The following is a 20,147-nucleotide window of genomic DNA, read 5'->3' as shown; positions in this document are numbered from 1 at the left end:
GGCTCCTTGGGGCCTCGCAGAGGACAGGAGCATGGTGATGGGAGGCGGGCCCCTCGCAGCAGCACCCCATACCTGCGGCTGCACTGAGACACCTCCCCCCCAAAGCTGTGAGGCTCCAAGGCAGGTGTTTGAAAACGACACCAAACCCTGCCCTCAGTTCAGCCAGTGAAGAGATGAAACCAGTACTTCCCAGACCTCAGAGTTCACAGACCAGCAGACTCTGCTCTTTTGAGAAGACTGCCATTGGGTTGCAACCTGTCTCTGCCACCTAGTAAGGGCATTGAAACCAAACAAAACCCCGAACAGAAAGCATCCTCCCCTCTGCTACTGCCATCCTTTCGGAGCAGAAAGGCCCATGTACCAGTAAAAATAGCAGGAGAGAATGTTGGAGTATAGGACACATGCTTAAAGTAAAATTGATTTTGATTTCAGAGACGTTGAATACATTGTCCTTAGTTTTCTCCTTTTGCTGTCAACTGATGAAATGTATATCGCTGACGGGCCGGGGTCTACACACAGGGTTTAGGAACGACGCGGCTAAACTACATCCCCTTGTCAGCCACCATAACCAGCCTCGCATATAGATGTGTCAAGAAAAAAAATAATCAGGAATAGAAGCTGTCACTGCACGTTACATTGGAAATCTGAAATTAAAATCCCAGTAAATTAAGAAGAGATATTATAAAAGGATTTTCCATTTATAAAAAGCCTTGGGTCTCAGTCTTCCCATCTTGAAATAAGAGATTGGGTGGGGCTAGATTATCCTAACATGACATCCAGCACTGAAATTCTAGATTTCATGAGTGAGGCCCAGTTAGAGAGACTGCCTGCCTCACAATGTGCCGTTTTCAGAGTGCTTTTTGGAGAAAAGAAAGAATATCACGGTTTACAGAGGAATACGGTTTTCAGCCACTTGCCTGCCCTCCCCGCTCCCCTCCTTCCCCCCTCCCCTTGGGTGTGACCTTCAGTGGGTGGGAACAGAAGGGATCTGGCAAAACAAACAGATGCTCTCCTCTGTGCTGCCTCGGCACTCCCAGGTTCTGAGCAACTCCCTATGCCCTCATCTCTTCCGGGGTGACACTGTTTACAGGAAATCTGTGTACTGTATATGCACAGAATACCGCCTGGACAGTTGTGCAGCAAACTGGTGACAGGGGTTCTCTGTGGGTTGTGGGGCTGGGGTGAGAGGAGGGGGCTGTGCGTATCTGGCTTTCTACGCCTCTGTACCAGAGTTTCCCTACCTCGGCGCCATCGCCATGTTAGGCCCCGTAATTCTTCGCTGGGAGGCTGTCCTGTGCATTGTAGGCTATTTAGCAGCATCTCTGGTCTCCACACGCCAAGAGCATCTTGACCCCAGCTGGGACATTGCCAAATGTCCCTTGGATTGGGGTGGGATAGGGTGGCAGAACACCCTTGGCTGAGAACCACTGCTCTAGACCATTGGTTTAAAATATTTTTAAATGAGGCACATACAAGAATACTTATTAAAATTATTAAGAAAAAAAAAGGATTATTAAGGACATCTATATTCGACACCTCAGCAAGTGTTGTCAGTCTACTCGCCCAAAGTTCTCAAACCTACTTCCTGCCTCTTCCATGGCTCCACAGTCACCTGGGCAATTGCATCACCTCTTACCTGGCCTCCCTGCTGCCACCCTGGCCCCAGCAAGCCTTCTCCACTCAGCAGCCGAAATGAGCTTCTGGAAGCGTCCTTCAGTCATGTCATTCTCCTGCCTGCCTTCCTACTGCCTTTGAGAATAAAATCCAAACTCCCCACCTTCCTTCCAGGTGCTCTGCCACCTGGACCCTGGCTCCTTCTGTCTTCCGGTCCTGGCCACTCACAGTGTGGTCCGTGGACCAGCCGCCTTGGTGGCCCTGGAGCTGGTGAGAAAAGCAGAATCTCAAGTCCGCCTGGACCAGTCAGAGCAGCACGTGCACTGCCACAGGTGAGGTGCAGGTGCATCTCAAGTCTGTGAAGAGCTACTCTGGTCTGCCCCTCCCCCATAGCCCGTGCTCCAACCACTCCACCCCTCATCACTGGCTCCCTCTCATCTGTCACTTAAATGTCACTATCACAGGGAGGCGTTCCAAGCCAAACGTTTGCAAGCAGTTGCCCCACGTGATCCTACATCCTAGCTCCCCATTGGTCTGGGACACAGCTGTGATGGCAACCTGAAGTCATCCTGTTTGTTTATGTTTTGTCTGTCTCTACCCCTCTCCCCCCATATCCCACACCCCACAGTAAGCTCCACGAGGGCAGGTACAGGGCAGACAGTACCAGGCACATAGAAGATGCTCTGCAAATATTTTTGGAATTAATAATAGCCACAAGTATTGTGCCCCTCCTCTGTGGCATTAACTCTTCTATACAGGGATTATCTTGTTAATTTTTCATGAAACCTGTGAGGTAAGACAGGTACTATTTATCATCATCCTCATTTTGCAGATGAGGAAATAGAGGCACATGACACATGGTCTCATAGGTGGTAACAGGCAGAGTAGGGGTTCCACCTGGGGTGGGGTAGGGAGGGATCTGGCCCCTGTAACTACACTGGCTGCCACTGCACAATCCTCCCCTCTTATTCATAAGTCAAACAGCATGTTACATGCACGAGGGGTGCTTGACAAAGAGAAGAATTTCCTGGTGAATATTTCTATAAAATAAAGAATTCTGCTGTTGGGGAATCACAATCCCTTCATGTGCTTTTTGGGTAAATTAACATCTTTGTATCCGGAATCTGTGTAAGCAAGGTCTGTCTATCCATATGTTCCCAAAGACTGTTGCTATGAAACATGGTGCTTCCACACATGAGTCCAGAAACAAGCCCAACAGAGAAGACCCAGAGGCCGCTCAAGCTAAAGAACAGTCGCTACTTCTGTGCCCTCTGTTGGCTGATACGCCTTCACCCCTCGCCACCACTTGGTAAGTAACCAGTGTCTGGCCTTTCCCTCACTCCAAGAAGCATCAACCATGTTCCTTGGCACTAGGGGATGTACCAGGTACCCCCCGCATCACAGCTCTGGGACACTGTGGGCGATGCTTACGACCCTGTTTGACCTCCCTGAGAGTCAAGGCCATGTGTCCCCAGCATCACACTGTCAGCACAATCACTTGAATGTCCTAAGGACAGTGCCAGGCTGCCTGTAGGAGTTATCTTCCTTAATTTAATCCTCAGGGCAAGGCTTTACATAGGGAACACAGGATCTCAATTTTGCAAACAAAGAACCTGAAGCTCAGAGAGGGGAAGTAATTAGCCCAAGGTCACACAGCCAGTGGGTGAGAGACCCACAGCTTGAACAGTTCAACTCAGAGGGGACCTGGCAAACCAATAATCCCATTAGCTCATGCTTGTTGAGTCTGTACTGTGTGCCAGGCACTGGGCTAAGACCTTCACTGCCTCATCTCATAACAGCCCCATGAGGTGGGTACCACAATTGTGCCCATTTCATAGATGAGGAAACCAAGGCTCAGAGAGACAGACTGACACCTCCTCAGGCCAAGATGAGCGCAGGGTTTGGAATCCAGAAGAGATGTGTCGTGCTGTTGGCCCCTCTGCTTTCAGCCTAGTGCGGTCACACATTTTTCATTTATAAACCAGCCCTTGTGGAGTCTCATGCAGGCAGCTGGATGTCATGGTTTGATGATTTGCCTTTTATTTTTGTTTTCAACCCCAAGGAAACAGAGCAGCTTGAGAAACCCACACTGTGGTTCCCAAGATGTAGACAACAAAAAACAAAACAAAAAAACCCCAAACAAAAAAACCCAACAACAAAAACAAAATCCACAAAATCAACAAACAAGAGGGTTGTCTGTCCACTTTGAACTTAGTCTTGTCCAGCACCTGCTGCCACCCCATCTCCCAATCTGAGAACCAGCTTCAATGCGGCGGGAAGCCTGCCACCCGTTTAGACATGACAGTGACTGTCAGCCCTGAACCTCTTCCAATGGAGGAAACATGATGGTTAGAAAACATGGGACAAGGCTGGGAACAAGGCTTTGAGTTTTTAAAATGAGAGAATCCAAGAGAGGGTTTAACCACAGATTCCCTGCACAGGGTTCAAAAGGCTCTTTGCTCGGCCTGTTGCCACAGGCCGCCCTGGGGACTGTCGTGTCACTTCCTCGAAGGCATGAAGGACAACATCCCATCCTCCTGCAGCTGGGGCCCCAGCTGGCTCAGGTACAAAACGAGAAGTATGTGACCTCACAGTGACGGTAAATACGGCTGACCAGGCTTATGGGCTTAGCGTGTGCTGGGTGCCATTCTGTGTGTCATACACATACTGAACTCATTTCATCCTCACAACAGCCTTTTAAGGTCGGGATTAGCATCCCCATTTTACAGGTGAGCAAACTGAGGTGGTTAAGCAGCTTGCCCAGGGTTCCACAGTTGGTAGAGCCCAGATGCAAACCCACTTTCAGAACCACAGCCTTCCTGATGGAGGGCGCATCTCTTGCTCAACCACAAATGGAGTCTCATTCCAGTACATGGGGGTCTTCTGTACTGATCCCCATCCCACAAAGCTGATGGCAGTGTGGTGCAGTGAAAAGCCTCAGGAGCTAGGCAGACCCCAGTTCAACTGCAGCTCCACAAAGTCCTGGTTGTGTGACTTTGGACCAGGGACTTGACCTCTCTGAGCCTCAGTTTTTGCTCTGAGGATAAGAATAGCACCTATACCCATAGGGTTATTATAAGCATTAAATTAGGTGGTAATAATTGTACCAGCCAACATTTACTAAATGTTTCCCCTGCTTAAGGCACCGTGAAGAAGTACTGCCATCTTCATTTTACAGATGAGGCGCGCAGAGAGGTTAAGTCACTTGCACAAAGACACACAGCTAAATGCGGAGATGGGGGACTTAAGCCTAGTCTGACTTTGAGCTGAGGCGCCGAAGAACATTCTCTCATAAAATTCAACGTGTACAGAAAACAATATAACACAACAGCTCCTCAATGCACAGCCAAAGTTATGATTTTCTGGAGGGCAGGGAAGCAGAACCTAGAGAGGGCCTGTCTAGCTCTGCCCGATGCCCAGAGACTGGCAGACGTCCACAGTCCAGTCCCGTGCAGGAGTCCTGCCCTCTGTTCCCAGCACAGCAGACCCTGTGATGCCCGGCACACGGCCAGGATCAGCCCGGTGACTGAGGCTGCTTTGTCCACGGCTTAGAACTGCTCTTGCAGGATTCAGCCCCGGGACCAGACTTTGACTCCAGCTAGGTTTATACTTAAAACCAGACTAACAGTAAATGCTCGACATCTTCAAAGACTCAACTGTCCTGGCTGGAAGAGACTTCAGCGATCACAGTCTGAGGTGCCCATCCCAGGCTGAGGGTCGACGCTGTCTTATTGAAAATGCAAAATGTTCCTGGGCCCCTCCCAAGACTGCTGACCCTGAGCTGCCAGGGCTGGGGTGGAGGCATTTACTTGTTTACTTAAAGTATAATTTATATCTGGCAGAGTGCACAGATCTTACTGTACAGGTTGATAAATTTTTTAAAAATTTAATTTAATTTTTTTAATTAAAAAAATTATTTTATTTTTGGTTGCATTGGGTCTTCGTTGTGATGTGCTGGCTTCTCAGTGCAGTGCTTCTCTTGTTGCAGAGCACGGTCTCTAGGCTCAGGGGCTTCAGTAGTTGCAGCATGTGGGCTCAGCAGTTGTGGCACAGGGGTTTAGTTGCTCTGTGGTACATGGGATCTTCCCCGACCAGGGATTGAACCCGTGTCCCCTGCATTGGCAGGTGGATTCTTAACCACTGTGTCACCAGGAAAGTCCCGTTTGATAAGTTTTAACAACATATATCCATGTAGCCACTGCTGAGATCAAGATACAAGCCATTCCCAGAAAGTCCCCTGTGTGCACCTTCCTCCAATCAACCCCCACCCCAGGCAAACACCGATCTGCTTTCTGTCACTATAGGTTAGTCTTGCCTGAACTAGAAATTTATAAGTGGACCAATACAGTGTATGCTCTGTCCATTTTCTTTTGTTCATCCACGGTGCTGCCTGTGTCTGTAATTCGTTTGGCTACACCACAGTTTACTATCTGTTCACCTGCTGGTGGCCACCCGGGCTGCTTTCTCCTTTGGATTGCTGGGTGTAAGCTGCTATGAACGTTCGTATAAGTCTTTGGTCAGCGGGGAGGGATAAAGTGGGAGATTGAGACTGACATATACACACTACTATATATAAAAATGATAACTAATAAGGACCTACTGTATAGCACAGGGAACTCTACTCAGTGCTCCGTAATGGTCTATATGGGAAAAGAATCTGAAAAAAAGAGTGGATAGGGGACTTCCCTGGTGGTCCAGTGGTTGAGAGTCTGCCTTCAAGTGCAGGGGACATGGGTTCGACCCCTAGTGGGGAATTAAGATCCCACACACCACAAATAGAGAGCCCACGCGCTGCAACTACTGAGCCCATGCTCTGGAGCCTGTGTGCTACAACTAGAGAGAGAAACCTGTGCGCCACAATGAAGAGCCCCCGCGCTGCAACAAAAGATCCCACGTGCTGCAACGAAGATCCTGCATGCTGCAACAATCTTGATGTAGCCAAAAAAAAAAAAAAAAGAGTGGATATATGTATATGTATAACTGATTCACTTTGCTGTACACCTGAAAGTAACACAACATTGTAAATCAACTATACCCTAATAAAAATTAAAAAAGAAAAAAAGTCTTTGGTGGGCTGCTGTTGGCCTCTCTCTCCATAAATATCCAGCAGTGGAATTAATGGGTTACAAGGAGAAGCATTTACTTTCACACTCTCTCCAGGTGCTGCAGCCCAGCTGGGGGAGGATTCCCTAGTCTGCTCTCTTTTAAGCCCTCTATCCGGGGGAGAAGCCCCCAGAGGTTACCGGACCTGCTCTGAGTAACCTCAGAGGAATCCATTTTCGTATCCAATGATCCCTGAGTCATTCCACATTTTGATTCACGTCTAGCATTGAAAGCTGAACCGACTCTGAGTTCTCACTAATGGCGTTACCTGTTCACACCAGGGCTGGAAAGCCTGTGGAGATAATGCAAGGGGTGTCCTGGCTGCTGAGACTCTAAGGTTATGCCTCTTTCTCCATTGTCTACAGGTTGAATGTAATGAAAATGCATCATCCACAGCTCTTCCTCTAAACCCCACCAGGGACCCCCAATGCCAATTTAGCAGAGGCAGTAAAGCAACGTGGGTAGAGTCAGTGGTGATTAAACTCCAGGTCTGTCTGGGTGGCCTTAGGCAAACCGCTTCACCTTTCTGAGCCTTGCTTTCCTCATCTGTAAAATGGGGACACCAGCAATACTAATCCTGACACTGGAGTAAGGGCTAAACAACCCGAGGTGTGTAAAAGGAGGTGGCGTGGCTGACTGAGCAGCAGACGGGGGTCAGGGAGCAGAACTTGGGACCCGCTATTATCTGAAAATCCTTGCATCTCCTTCCTGATGGGGGTGGGGTTTGCTAAATATGCAGATTTGAGGGCTCCACTGTGGACTTACAGAATCAGAATCCGGGATGGGGCCCAGGATCTGCTGTTGGCAAGCTCCCTGAGTGATCCTGAGTTCACGGAAGCCTCAGAACCCTCATCCTGAGTGTGGACCAAGTTGGAGCCTGGGGCATCAGCTGGGCCTAAGGATGCAGACAGGCAGGTGGGAGGACCCAGTTGTGGGGGTTGAGGCTTGCAAGAGCTGTAGCGAAGAGCTGGGCGAGGGAGGACCAGGGACTGATTTACTCCTCCACCAAGACTGCCTCTCAGCTCTGTCCCAGGGATTCCAGCCGCACATGCCTCACGTGGCCTGTGGGTCAACTTGGCAAAGTCCTAATACCTTTGCAAGGGTTTAAAGTTCTGACTCTGGCGCTAGGAGGTTCTAGGTTCAACTCCCAGCCACACCACTTCCTGGGTGGGTAAACTTGAGCAAGTTATTTCAGCTAAGCCGTAAACAGGGCATAATAAGAAGTGTGTCTCTCTAATGGGGCTGCCAGAGGAAGCCATGAGCTTGAACAGGTAGGGCACTTACCACCACGCCGGGCAGCCTTCACCCGGTTGGTACTCCTGGCATCACTGGGACCTTATCTCACTTCCATTTTAGGTTTGGGGGATGCAGTTGGTGACTGTTGACAGCTGAGAAACACCCCCAGATGCACAGGGCCCAGGCACAGAGGACATGGCTCTCTCGTGCACCTGCCTGTTCCTTCTAGCTGTGTTCTCCCTCCATTTGGTCTCAGCTTGAATCCACCTTGTCCACGACGCTCCTTATAACCCGTTTGCTTGGCTCTCAACAGCTAAACAGTGGGGTCTCCCGAGAGCCAGGGGGGCCCAGCTTTGCAACCCAGGGAGAGAGGGGAGCTAGTGACTTCCCCAAGTCTCAGTTTCCTCATCTGTAAAGTGGGCGTCACAATGGAACAACCCTTAGTGTATTATTATGGGACAAGTAAAACAACCCGGGTGGCCCAGTGCCTGCCCCGTAGTACACCTGGGGTATCAGCTGGGCCCACAGCACTGTGGTCTGGTGTTACTTCTTAGTAGCCTGTGCCACCCTCGCTCCTGCCAGAGACCAGAAGCTCCATGAGGACAGAGCCCTTGTCACACAAAATCACCCCTGAACCAGTGCCCAGGGCTGCAGGATGTTCTCTGGCTGCCCTGACCAGGGAGACGGCCACTTAATGTCCTTCAGGATCCCCGCCCCACCGGGGGGCTGAGAGTCCCCTGCAGCGAAGGGAGGTTCTTCTGGAGGTTGAGGGTGTGCTGTGGCTCTAGGTGGCCAAGAGGAGCAACCACACTGGGAGAGGTGGGATTCGCGAAGCCCAGGCAGGATGAGGGGAACCAGGAAGGGCCCCGTGTGCACCCTGTCTGAGCCCCTCATTCCAGGGGAGGAGGCCGGGGTCCTGCAGGGGTGAGGGTTGCTGCAAGACAAGTATTTTAGTGCCCTGTGTGGGGCACAGGGACCTGGGTAGGGGGCTGGGGACGCCTCCTCCCAACCCGTCAAGGCCAACATTCTCACCCACATGGGACAGAGACCCAGGAAAGGGGGGCCCGGGAGAGACTCTGCCCAAGGTCCCTGACAACAAAGGGCCGAACCAGGATTCAAACCCGTGTCTCTAAGGCTCTAACACAGCGTTCTGACGTTTGCCTCCTAGCAGGATACAAATCTTAAGCAAACCCTCTGCCAAGTCCAAAACAGAATGAACCCCTTACAGAAGGTACCAGAGAGACCACTTCCAAACTCATCACCAAAAAACCACACTCCCAGGCCCTCCCTCCAGTCTCTGACCAATGGCCTTTGCAATCCAGCTGTTTCTGCAGAAAAGCTGCTTTTGCTGGTCTGTGTCCTCCTTCGTCATACATCACATACATCCTCCTTTGTCCACATCACTCCAACATCATCCTTCCCTGCCCCCCTCCCCTCCAGGCTTCCTAATTACAGTGCGAGATGCCACCATTCTCCTGGTGACCTGGGCTTGAAATCTCAGTGCCCTTGAACCTTCTCTCTTCTCCTCACTCTACCCCCAACTCAGACACACTCCCAGGTCTCAAACTGGCAGCCTGAGGGCTGTATCCGGCCTATGGACGTGTCTTATTTTGGACCGTAAAGTGTTATTTATTTTATATACTATAGAGTAGTTGCCAATATTGAGACCATGGTGATCTCATATACAAAACTTGAAAACCTGGTAACCCTGGCCCCAGTTCTCACGTATAACAGGCAGCTGGTGCTGAGTCACAGCTGTGTCCTATGGAAGGGGCCTGCGTTCCAATTTGCCACAATCCGTACCACTCCCTGCTGCCTCACGTCTGGCCAGACTCTCTCCTTAACACCCCCTGCTGCGGCCCTTCAGGCTCGTGCATTTGCAGCTCCTGCCCACTTGCACATTCCGTTGGTCCCCAAACTTGTTTCTCTTTCCTTCCCAAAGCCTTTCTTTGCAGCGATTCTTCCCGCCCCCACCTGTCTCCCTCCTACTCCTCAGGCCTGCTTGACTGCGAGAATTACTAAAACCTGCTTCTCTAAGGCTTTCTCAGCCTGAAAGTGCAGCCATGCCAACTCATCAGCCACTGTGTCTGTGAAAACATCAGGGGAGTCCCTAAGGGCCTACAGGACAAAGTCCAATCTCCCGGGAGGGTGTGGACTGCCCCACTCAATCTTACTCCCCATGTTCCTTGAGCGATCGCTGTGTGCAGGGCCCTGTACCAGGCACCAACGATCCCAGCGTGGACAAAAACGTGCTCTCTCCCAGGAGCAAGATCAGTGCAAGGCCACAGACACGTCCGAGGGAGGGAAACGGTCCTGATGTCACCCCTCAGGTCACATGGTCTGCCTCCCAGCCTCTGCACCCTCTGAGGCTCTCTGCCTTGGCTTCCTCCCCTCCGCCAGCTAACCAGGAAGGCCCTGCCTCCTTCCATATCCAACTGACTCCCCTTCCCCCATGCCGGCCAGCAGGAAGCAGCTCTCCTCTGAGCTGTCAATGCAGGTTATCTGTCTCAGCCAACTGCCACAGGCTGCTCACAGATGTCCTAAGGGAGTCTTTTTCATTCCTACTTTCTTTAACTGAATTTAAAGTTAAGCAGACAGGGCTTAATACCTGTGTTCTTCTGATCGCTGCCTTGGGGCATTTTCACACATCTCTGGGACACCTCAAACTCTGCACAGAACTGTGCCCGTCATAAAGTCTCAACAAATCTCTGTTGACTTCATTCATTCATTCAACAAATGCTCACTGAGCAACTCCTGGGGGCCCGGCACCACGAGCACAGGTGTGAACAAGACAAAGCCTGTTCTCATGAAGCTTCCCTTCTACTGAAAGAGACAAACACGTGGAGGGATGGATTAACAAGAGATGTTCTGGAAAGAAAACAGAATAGCATAAGAGTAAAGGGGGAAGATGGTCCTTCGGGCAAAGTGATCAAGGAAGCTCTCTCAGAGATGGGGACATCGCAGCTGAGACCCACAAGGCGGCGGCACGGAAGGGTGGGGAGGTAGGGAGGATCCCGGGCAGCCCTGAATGACCGGGTGCAGCAAAGATCTTACCTTCCCACCCAACACGTTAGACCGTGACCTATTAGGTCTGTTAAGCTGGTGAGATGTGGGGTCGTTGGCACAGTCACTGGCATACTCCGAGCTCAGCCTCCCCATGTTGTAGAACTCTTATGAGGATCGATTAGTTAGGGGTTAATACATGTAAATACATTTGCTACGAACATTTAAACTAATATTAGAAATACCTTGTAAGGTGAGACCCTCTGGGCAGCCGGCCAGCCAGCCCAAAACAGGGGTGATGGGAAGACTGGGTTGTCCCCCTCCGTCCACCCCGCCCCTCCAGCCCCGCAACTCCATCAAGGACATCGACCCCATGAAGGATATTTCCCCAAATGTCCCTGACTTTCATGACCAACCGGATATGGCTCTGCCTCCCAGGAATTTCCCTAAGCAATTTTTGAGTATTTTTCAACCTGAAATTCTCTTGTAGGAAGCAAGTTCGTCTGCTTCTCTCTGTGAGAATTTCCCAGTAACCGGGCAACTTCATCCCAGTTGCCAGTAACTGGGCAAGAGCATACAAGAGCTCTAAAGCTGCTGACATACTTCCCCACATGCGATGAATCAGCAGAAACACCCAGGGCTGAAGAACTCCGCGAATTTCATCCCTGGCGGCTCAGCCAGGCACACTGCCCTGTTCAACCTATGGCTCTATCAGCTTCCGACTACAAATTAAGCACCAATGATCCATAAATTCAGAACTTGTGTCTCCCAGCTAATCACACATTTATCTACTGTTTATCTGCAAAAGGTTGCTTCTTTTATACCACTGGCTGTGCTTCTTCCCTTTTTTTTTTTTTTTTTGGTGTTTGCTTTTGGGTACATAGACCCCTTTAAAAATCTGATGAAAGCTACTGACCTTCCACAGAAAAATGCAGAGATGGAAGGTTTGACAGAAAATTTCAGGTGGTTAGTGGGTCCTTAACTCACTTATGAAGATCCTGATATGAGTTATTATGAGTTTAATAATTTATTTATTTATTTATTGTCCATGCTGGGTCTTCGCTGCTGCACACGGGCTTTCTCTAGTTGCGGTGAGCAGGGGCTACTCTTCACTGCGGTGCACAAGCTTCTCATTGCGGTGGCTTCTCTTGTTGCGGAGCAGGGGCTCCAGGCTAGTGGGCTTCAGTAGTTGCAGCACAAGGGCTCAATAGTTGCAGCTCGTGGGCTCTAGAGTGCAGGCTCAGTAGTTGTTGCGCACGGGCTTAGTTGCTCCGAGGCATGTGGGATCCTCCTGGATCAGGGCTCGAACCTGTGTCCCCTGCATTGGCAGGTGGATTCTAAACCACTGAGCTACCAGGGAAGTTCCTAAAATTTCCAGTTTTTAAGGATACACTCCAGAGGTGTCTCTTCTGACTTGGAGGGGGATCCTCCCATGCTGAGTAACCTTGACTTCCCAAATTCCTGGGTTTTGCACCAAATATGATCTCGGGTGGCTTCGGCCCACAGTGGCTTGAAGCAGGGTTTCAGTTCCCAGTCAGTGATTGAGGTCAGGTCTCAGCGGTGAGAGCGCTGAATCCTAGCCACTAGACCAGTGGTCAGTGACAAGGCCCTGGCCCTACAGCTTCTCAGAAAAGAATTTCCACAAAGACGGAAAGTAGTGAAACAAGTAAAGTATTTATTACGAAAAAAAAAAAAAGAGAACGTGTGGACAGACACTCAGGGGGACTCAGAGAGTCACCTATTATGAGTTTAAAATTACTCAACAATTTCATAATGACCCAGACAACTATGATGCTTGATTGTTTGACTTTCAGGAGAATATCTACATGCTGTGTTTACAAGCATCATATATGCACAGACAATTTCTGGAAGCATATACAAGAAATTATGAACCATGGCTGTCTCTGGGAAAAGAGACTAGGGGTCTGGGATGAGAAGGAGATTTACATTTTCATTGGATGTCCTTTTATACGGTTTGATTTTTTTTTTTACCATGTATAAAAATATTTTCTAGTTAAATTAATTTCTAATTAAACAAAAAATTAATAAAAAGTTATTTAAGTTAAGAACTATACATAACCCATCATTACTTCCTCTCCTGTGACAAGGGGAAGGGTGGGGTCACCAATGGGGAAAACTCAACTTACTTCCTAGCAGAGCTGAACCCACATTAGTTGGGAAAAGGCAAAATATCACTCAAGGAGAGAAGACAAATTGTCTCTACTGGGTTGTTCAACACAGATCATTAGAGTTCCACATTGGAGGGGAGAGTGTTATTAATATTTCATCAGGTCCCTATATAGCTGTGGTCCTGGGAGTAGGAGCTGGGAAAAACCTTCTTATGGAAGTTTAGGGGGTGTACATGGACTCTGAGCTAGGCTGGAGGTGATAAAGACGTACAAGTGCTAGAACGATGCAGGGGTGGGTAGAGGGAAAGAACATACCATGGAGGCTAAACAGTCACCCACCACAGCGCCCCTGTCAGCTGCCCCCAGATTCAAAGAGCGTAGTTCTGCATTTATGAGGTCAGATTATGTGAAACTGCCTTTTCTGTGGGTCGCCTGTAAAGGGGGGCCACAGCCCATCACCTCCTAGGCTGTGCTAAGGATTGCTTGAGGCTATGTGTGTAAAGCTCCTGCTTCTGTGTGGGGCACACAGTAGGTGCTCCAGTCCCACTGGAAGGTGGGAAGGCAGGAAGTCCAGGATCAAGGTGTTGGCAGATTTGGTGGCTGGTGAGGCCTCACCTCCTGGCTTGTGGATGGCAGCCTTCTCGCTGTGTCCTCATGTGGCCTTTCCTTGGTGATCTCTCGCTCTCTCTTCCTCTTCATGTAATAAGGGCACTAATCCCATGAGGATAGTCTCACTCTCATGACCTAGTCTAAACCTAATCATCTCCCAAAGGCCCTGCTTCCGAATACATCACATTGAGGGTTAGGACTTCCACAGATGAATTTTGGGGGCACACAAACATTCCGCCTACAACAGACAGCTCTCACACTTACAGATGAGGGAGCTGCTGTGGTTCCCACCTTGCTCCTATCTCAGCTTCCTAAGTCTAGGAAGGGAGGCACAGATGCTCAAAATTAAAAATGGGAAAAGAATCACCTGGAATAGTGGTTAATATTTGCAAAGCCCTCTACGGCTCACAAAGCACCTTACCTAGTAGTAACCCTCAGGGGATCCACAAAAACCCTATGAGATATTTAAAACATTTTTTCTTGTTACAAAAACACTGCCTGCTTATTAAGCAAAAATTAATAAATCTAGATTAGCAGAAAGAAAATTAAAATCATCCATTACCCCACCATCTGTAACTACTGATAATATCTATGATAGTGTTCAGACTTCGAGTGTTTTGTAAACAGACTTTTTATTTCTTTTACAAAAATGAGATCTTATTGCAATATGGTTTTGTGACCTTCGAAAATTTTGATATATAGTGAACAATTTCGCACATCATCAGTATTCATCTAAACTATAATTTTTAGTGGTTAAAGAATATTCCAGTACGTGAAGGACCCATAATTTATATGAGGGTGAGTCAAAAATTACCCACACTCTGGCTGTAGAATTTATTTTAATTAACTTTTAGAAAAGACAAATACATCATTTTCTGACATAATTTCCTTGCTTTTCAATACACTTTGTCCATCTGTCAACAAGCTTTCATATTCCCTCATTAAAAAATATTTTAGGCTGAGCTGTGAGTCACAAATGCACCGCTGTTTTCACTTCTTCATCAGAAGTGAATCTTCATCCTCGTAAGGCTGCTTTCAGGGGACCAAACAGGTGAAAGTCCGTTGGAACAAGATCAGGACTATAGGGAGGATGCTTTAACATCTCAAAATGAAATTTTTGCAGAGTGTCAACAGTATGGGCAGAAGTGTGCAGACGTGCATTGTCATGCAAGATCACAATAGCAGTCCTCTGCATTTTATCCGAAGTTTAGGCTTCAGCTCTTCAATAAGAATCTCACTGTAATGACCACTGTTGATTGTTGAACATTTTTCCTGATAAGGTTCCAGTACTAACCCTTGAGAATCCCAGAAAACTGTAAGCATCAATTTTCCAGCCGATGGATGACTTTTAAACTTTTTCTTGGTCGGTGATTGAGGATGTTTTCATTCCACACTCTGCTGTTTACTCTCAGGCTTATAGTGATGAATCCATGTCTTGTCACCAGTGATGATTCTCTTGAAGAAACTTTCACTTTCCTTAGAGTATCGGTCCAAATTTTGTTTGCAGATATCCAAATGCTTCTGTTTATGCTCTTCCATGAGTTGCTTTGGTACCCATCTCACACAAACTTTTCAAAACCTAAGTCTGTCGTGGATTACTTCATTTTGAGGTGTATCCTCCCTATAGTCCTGATCTTGCTCCAATGGACTTTCACCTGTTTGGTCCCCTGAAAGCAGCTCTACAAGGACGAAGATTCACTTCTGATGAAGAAGTGAAGATGGTGGTGCATTTGTAGCTTGAAGCTCAGACTAAAACATTTTTTAATGAAGGAATATGGAAGCTTATTGACAGATGGACAAAGTGTATTGAAAAGCAAGGAGATTGGGTTGAAAAATGATGTATTTGTCTTTTCTAAAAGTTAATTAAAATAAATTCTACAGCCAGAGTGCAGAAACTTTTTGACTCACCCGTGTACAACCAATCCTCGACTGCCAGGCACACAGTTGGTGTCTAATTTTATTGCTATTATTAAAAAAAAAATTGTTGAAACTAACTCCTTATACAATTGTATTTCCTCCGGATAAATTCCTAGTATTGAAACTGCTATGTTTCTTAAAGCTTTCACATGCATTTTCAGAATGTCTTCCAATTTACATTCCCTCCCTGAGCTTGTGAAAGCAGCACCTCCCCATATTAGCATTCCTTTTCTTTAGCTTAAAATTTTTAAACTTTTCAAAACACTTAAAATTTCATATGTTGAAACAAAGATGGCATTGTTTTAATTAGCATTTTCTTTAGTTGAATGTTGTTTCTCTTTTTTTTTTTCCCTCTGTGCTTATAGGCCAATGGCATTTGTTCTTTATCCCATTTCTTGACTAGGGCATTTAGCCTCTCCTTTTTGACTGGAAAAGATCCTGTATGTGTCCAGAAAACAGCCCCTCATCCAGATGTGCTCCAGTTTAATATTTGCTTTATCAAAGTTTTGTAATTTTAGGAGCGCAAGCTATCAATCACTTTCAATAATTTATTTTTATAATTTGACCTTATACTACCATGCTTTCAAAGCCTCTTCCAAAACGGGGCTAGAGAAACTTTAGAGTGGAGAAATCTTGTAGACATGACTTTGACCAAATGATCAAGGTTAACATCCGCAATAAGTCGTGCTGAAATGGTGGAAATCCTAACATGATATCATGAGACCACTTCACCTCTGCAGTATTCGTTCCCCAAACCTCAAACCTCAGTCTAATCATGAGAAGATATTAGACAAACCCCAAGTGAGGGACATCCTGCAAAACCCTGACCAGTACTCATCAACGCTCTCAAGGTCATGGAATTTAGGGAAAGACTGAGAAATGGGCACAGATCAGTAGAGACGAAGAGAACGTGAAAACTAAATGCAAGGTGGTGTCTTGGACTAGATCCTGGGGCAGAAACATGACAGTGGGAGCACTGGTGAGAGCCACATAACGTCTGTCCCTTAGTCATTTAGTGATGTGAGTTTCTTAGTTTTGAGATGTACACGAGGGTTATGCACAACACCCCCCATCCCTCCAAATTTTTCTTTTAGTTTTGATTGGGACAGAGAACAGTCCAGACAGAAAAACCATCAAAGTTTGTGGCTATGGCTGGGGGTGGGGGAGGACAGTGAGGTGGGAAGCAGTTCCTGGTTCCTTCTGCCCAAAGCATTGGGGGTGCGGAGAGGGATCGGGGCAGCAGGAATGGGTCTGGAAAGGTAAACTGAGCCTGAACGCTGAAGAGTCCAGTGTTTAGAGCTTTGAAAGCGAAGGGCCTTGCCCAGACTTGATCCTGCAGGCAGCGGGGAAGCAGCAAAGATTGCAGTTCAGTGCCTGATATGGTTATTGGTTCATTTCACTGGTTTTGCTTCCTACCTTACTGACCCCTTCCCCCACCCAATAAGGTGTCAGCTCCAGGGACTGAGTCTCCCTAATGGAACATCCCCCCGCCCCAAACCCTAAACACCTGGCCTGCAGAGAACTCAGTGAATACTGGCTGAATGAAAGAAATCAAGTAAATGGTTTTTCCCACCCCTGCTCTTCACATCCAGTATCAGCCCGTGGGAATTAAGCTCTCTTATGCCACTGGGCCTTTGCACAGGCAGAGTGCTGACCTTCTGCTCCGCTTTCAGATTTCAGCTTAGACTTCGCCCTTTCTGAAAATCCTGCCTTGACTCTCTAAGTTTGGGTTAAAGCAACTCCTTCAATCTCCTGAGTTTCCTGGCCACTGGTCAGCTGTATTGTAATGGTGACTCCCGAGATGACTGGCCCACCTAGGGGGGTGAAGCTGGCCTCTTTGGTTCACCACCAGCTCAGTGACCGGCACATGATACTATCAGCACATTTGTTTAAAATGACAGCTCATGGCAGCCAAAGACAACTTCCTCCCCACCCCTCATAGTATAATTTGCATTCATAGGTGTTTGAAAACGATTACCCACAGGCAACTCCAATACAGAGTCCCTACACACCACCCTGCAGCTAATGAAGCTGTACTATGTGGAGTCTGAAAGTGTGAGTATTTTAGAAACCATGTCCACACCCTAACCAACATAAGCCAGGCCAGTGGGAGTGGGGAACATGTGGAAGAAGGATAAAGTAAGTAAATTCTGTCTCTCCCTCTCTCTCCTAGACCAGCTGAGAAGAGGAAAAAGTGGCGAAGACAAAATTCACCAAGCATTAGAGCCACATGGTTCTACATCTTGAAGAGAAGAAATAGCAGAACACTCTGGAGACATCCAGAACTGTACATCATATGAAACCATGATCTTAAAAACGGACCTCGCTCACCATGGTGAATTCTCATCCTGGTTCTGCCAAGATTTTCTGGGTGACCTTGAGCCCATTGCCTGTAGGATGTTTCCATTAGGGAAGCTCTGGGGACATTAAAAAAAAAGAAGAAATGCCAAAACAGGCTTAACCAACCCTGTGATGTGTTTTCAATGCTGGCATTGAACAAATGACTGTTTTGCGCACTGTGGCAATTTAAGCTGGACCCTTGGCACGACAGTTACAGGCGTGCTGATAAACAGGAATTCCTAGTGCACATACCAGTGTGGCCCAGAGGAGACGCAGGCTGCAGGACCAACGCGTGTCTCTGGCCAGGAGCTCTGTCTGATACCGACTTAAGTGCCTTATCTGAAGACCCTCATCAACATGAGGCTTGAGAACCCACCTGCTCCCCACAGGCCCCGGTCACTCTGTTTTTATGGCCTCAGTTTCTTCTTCGAAGAATTGAGGCAGCTAGACCAGCAGCGGTTTCCAACTTGCTGCTTTATTTTTGAAGTTGCAGAATCTCTTTAAAGGGATCTTTCGCACCGTGGCATCTGGAACATTTGTAAGCAGAGTTTCTTTCCAGCTGGCTCTGCTTCCCACCACTCAACCCAGTCCCCACAAACCCCTGAGTCGCTTCTGGGATCCATCCAAGGAATCCCAAGTTTCCCAGGATCACAGTATAAAAGCCAGTGAACCAAAGCAGTGTCGCCCAAGGTTCTTATCCCGGCCCTGGAAATACATTTGTCTGGTGACTTGATGCATAGCTGCCTACAAACAACTGAGATGAAAATTTTACTGAAGAATACTTTTCACGGCAGGAGATGCACTGTTTGGTAGTCTACTTTCTTCTATTTCACTTAAAAAGGGCCAATAGAAAACTACCTCACTGATTTTCAAACCCACGAATAAGTCGCTGCCCATAGTCTTTAAATGTAGGGAACCTCCGAGATCCAGTCTAGGATTGACAATTTACATGGCATTAGCAAGTCTGTGATCCTGTTAGAGTCACCAGGGAATCCTGTCTCCAGGATGGAGGGACTGACCTTATTACCTGAGTTGGTAACAAAGTCTCTGCACATCTTTGCCGTTGAAACACTTGCCCTCCAAGAGGCAAGGCTTGGAGATGAGCAAACCAAACACTGATTTTTCTAGGGACCTGCACTTGCCATCCCAGTGCCAAGTCCCGGGGAGATTGGAGGCAAGGGGTGATGACAACAGGGTGGGAGCACTTGGCTAGGTTAAAACCAACACAGCAGAAGATCAGAGGAAACAAAGCTCTCTCCCTCCCTCCTGTAATCTTTGGATCACACCCACCCCACCCGAAGGCTGATGTCCCCATTTCTAAGAAGCTCACTGAGAATCAATGTTTGCTTTAGATTCGGTAAACACAGCCCTTTCCCCAACACCCACAATGACGCAGAGAAATGGCCCCGAGTCCCACAGTGGTGAGTAATATGCATAGGGTTACAGGATCTGGGCTACTGGAGCGTTTTGATTTTGGCCACAAAATTCTGGCCTCCTAAGTACCTTCCAGCCATCAGATGGTAGAAGCACGTGAGACTGGCAGGTTAGAACCAGTGTGAAAAAACTGTCACACAGGGAAAGTACACATTATGATGATGAATTGGAAAATCAGGATATGAAATAGCAGAGCAAGTAAGCAAGCAAACAAAAAAAGTCTGAATAAGACACCACCGTATCGACAGTGGCTGTCAGCAAATCCTGACGTTTTCCTTCCGAGTTCTCTACAATCAGCATGTACTTCCTTTGTAATCTGGGAGAGAAAATAACTTTAAGAGCCTGTCTCTCCAAGGGTACATGATAAAGTATGGTTCAGGGAGCAGCAAGTAAGTTTAATCACTAGCTTAGTCCCTGGACAGAATGTCAGTTTGAAGAGAGAGGTCCTGAAAATGTCAAAATACATATACTCCTTGTCTTCTGGGGGCCCCAGCATTTACTGCTTCTGGACATGTGACTGCGGGTGCCCCCCCCAAACTCCTGGCAGTGTGGAGTACAGGGAGAAAGGGGCTCTTGGAGGGAAAGTGTGCTCTGTTTTGTTTTTTCTTTAAGAGCCATCTCCAAAATCACCCAAGACAGAATTGGGAAACTTGAGTTCTAGCCTTGGCTCTGACCTCGGGCCCGTCCTTTCCTTTCCCTTCCTGGGACCTTGATTCCCCCATTTGTAAAATGAGCAGACTGGACTTTCTGATGGCTAAAGTC

At 47.8% G+C, this 20,147-nt stretch overlaps 1 protein-coding gene across 5 annotated transcripts in view; it reads right to left on the bottom strand.

The window, feature by feature from the left end:
• TMEM51 (transmembrane protein 51) overlaps window positions 1-20,147 on the bottom strand; it is a 48,921-nt gene that overhangs the window by 23,867 nt on the left and 4,907 nt on the right. The window contains exon 2 of one of the 5 annotated variants that reach the window (XM_057696985.1): window positions 17,943-18,028. The exons of the other annotated variants lie outside the window; for them this stretch is intronic. The gene's annotated coding sequence lies outside the window, so the exon portion shown is untranslated. The remainder of the gene's footprint in view (window positions 1-17,942; window positions 18,029-20,147) is intronic. 5 annotated transcript variants of the gene reach the window in all.

Source organism: Hippopotamus amphibius, chromosome 1 (assembly GCF_030028045.1).
Source record: "Hippopotamus amphibius kiboko isolate mHipAmp2 chromosome 1, mHipAmp2.hap2, whole genome shotgun sequence".
Lineage (NCBI taxonomy): Eukaryota > Metazoa > Chordata > Mammalia > Artiodactyla > Hippopotamidae > Hippopotamus > Hippopotamus amphibius.
The sequence above is the reverse complement of the archived record's forward strand: the minus strand, read 5'-3'. Positions and strand labels throughout refer to the sequence as shown.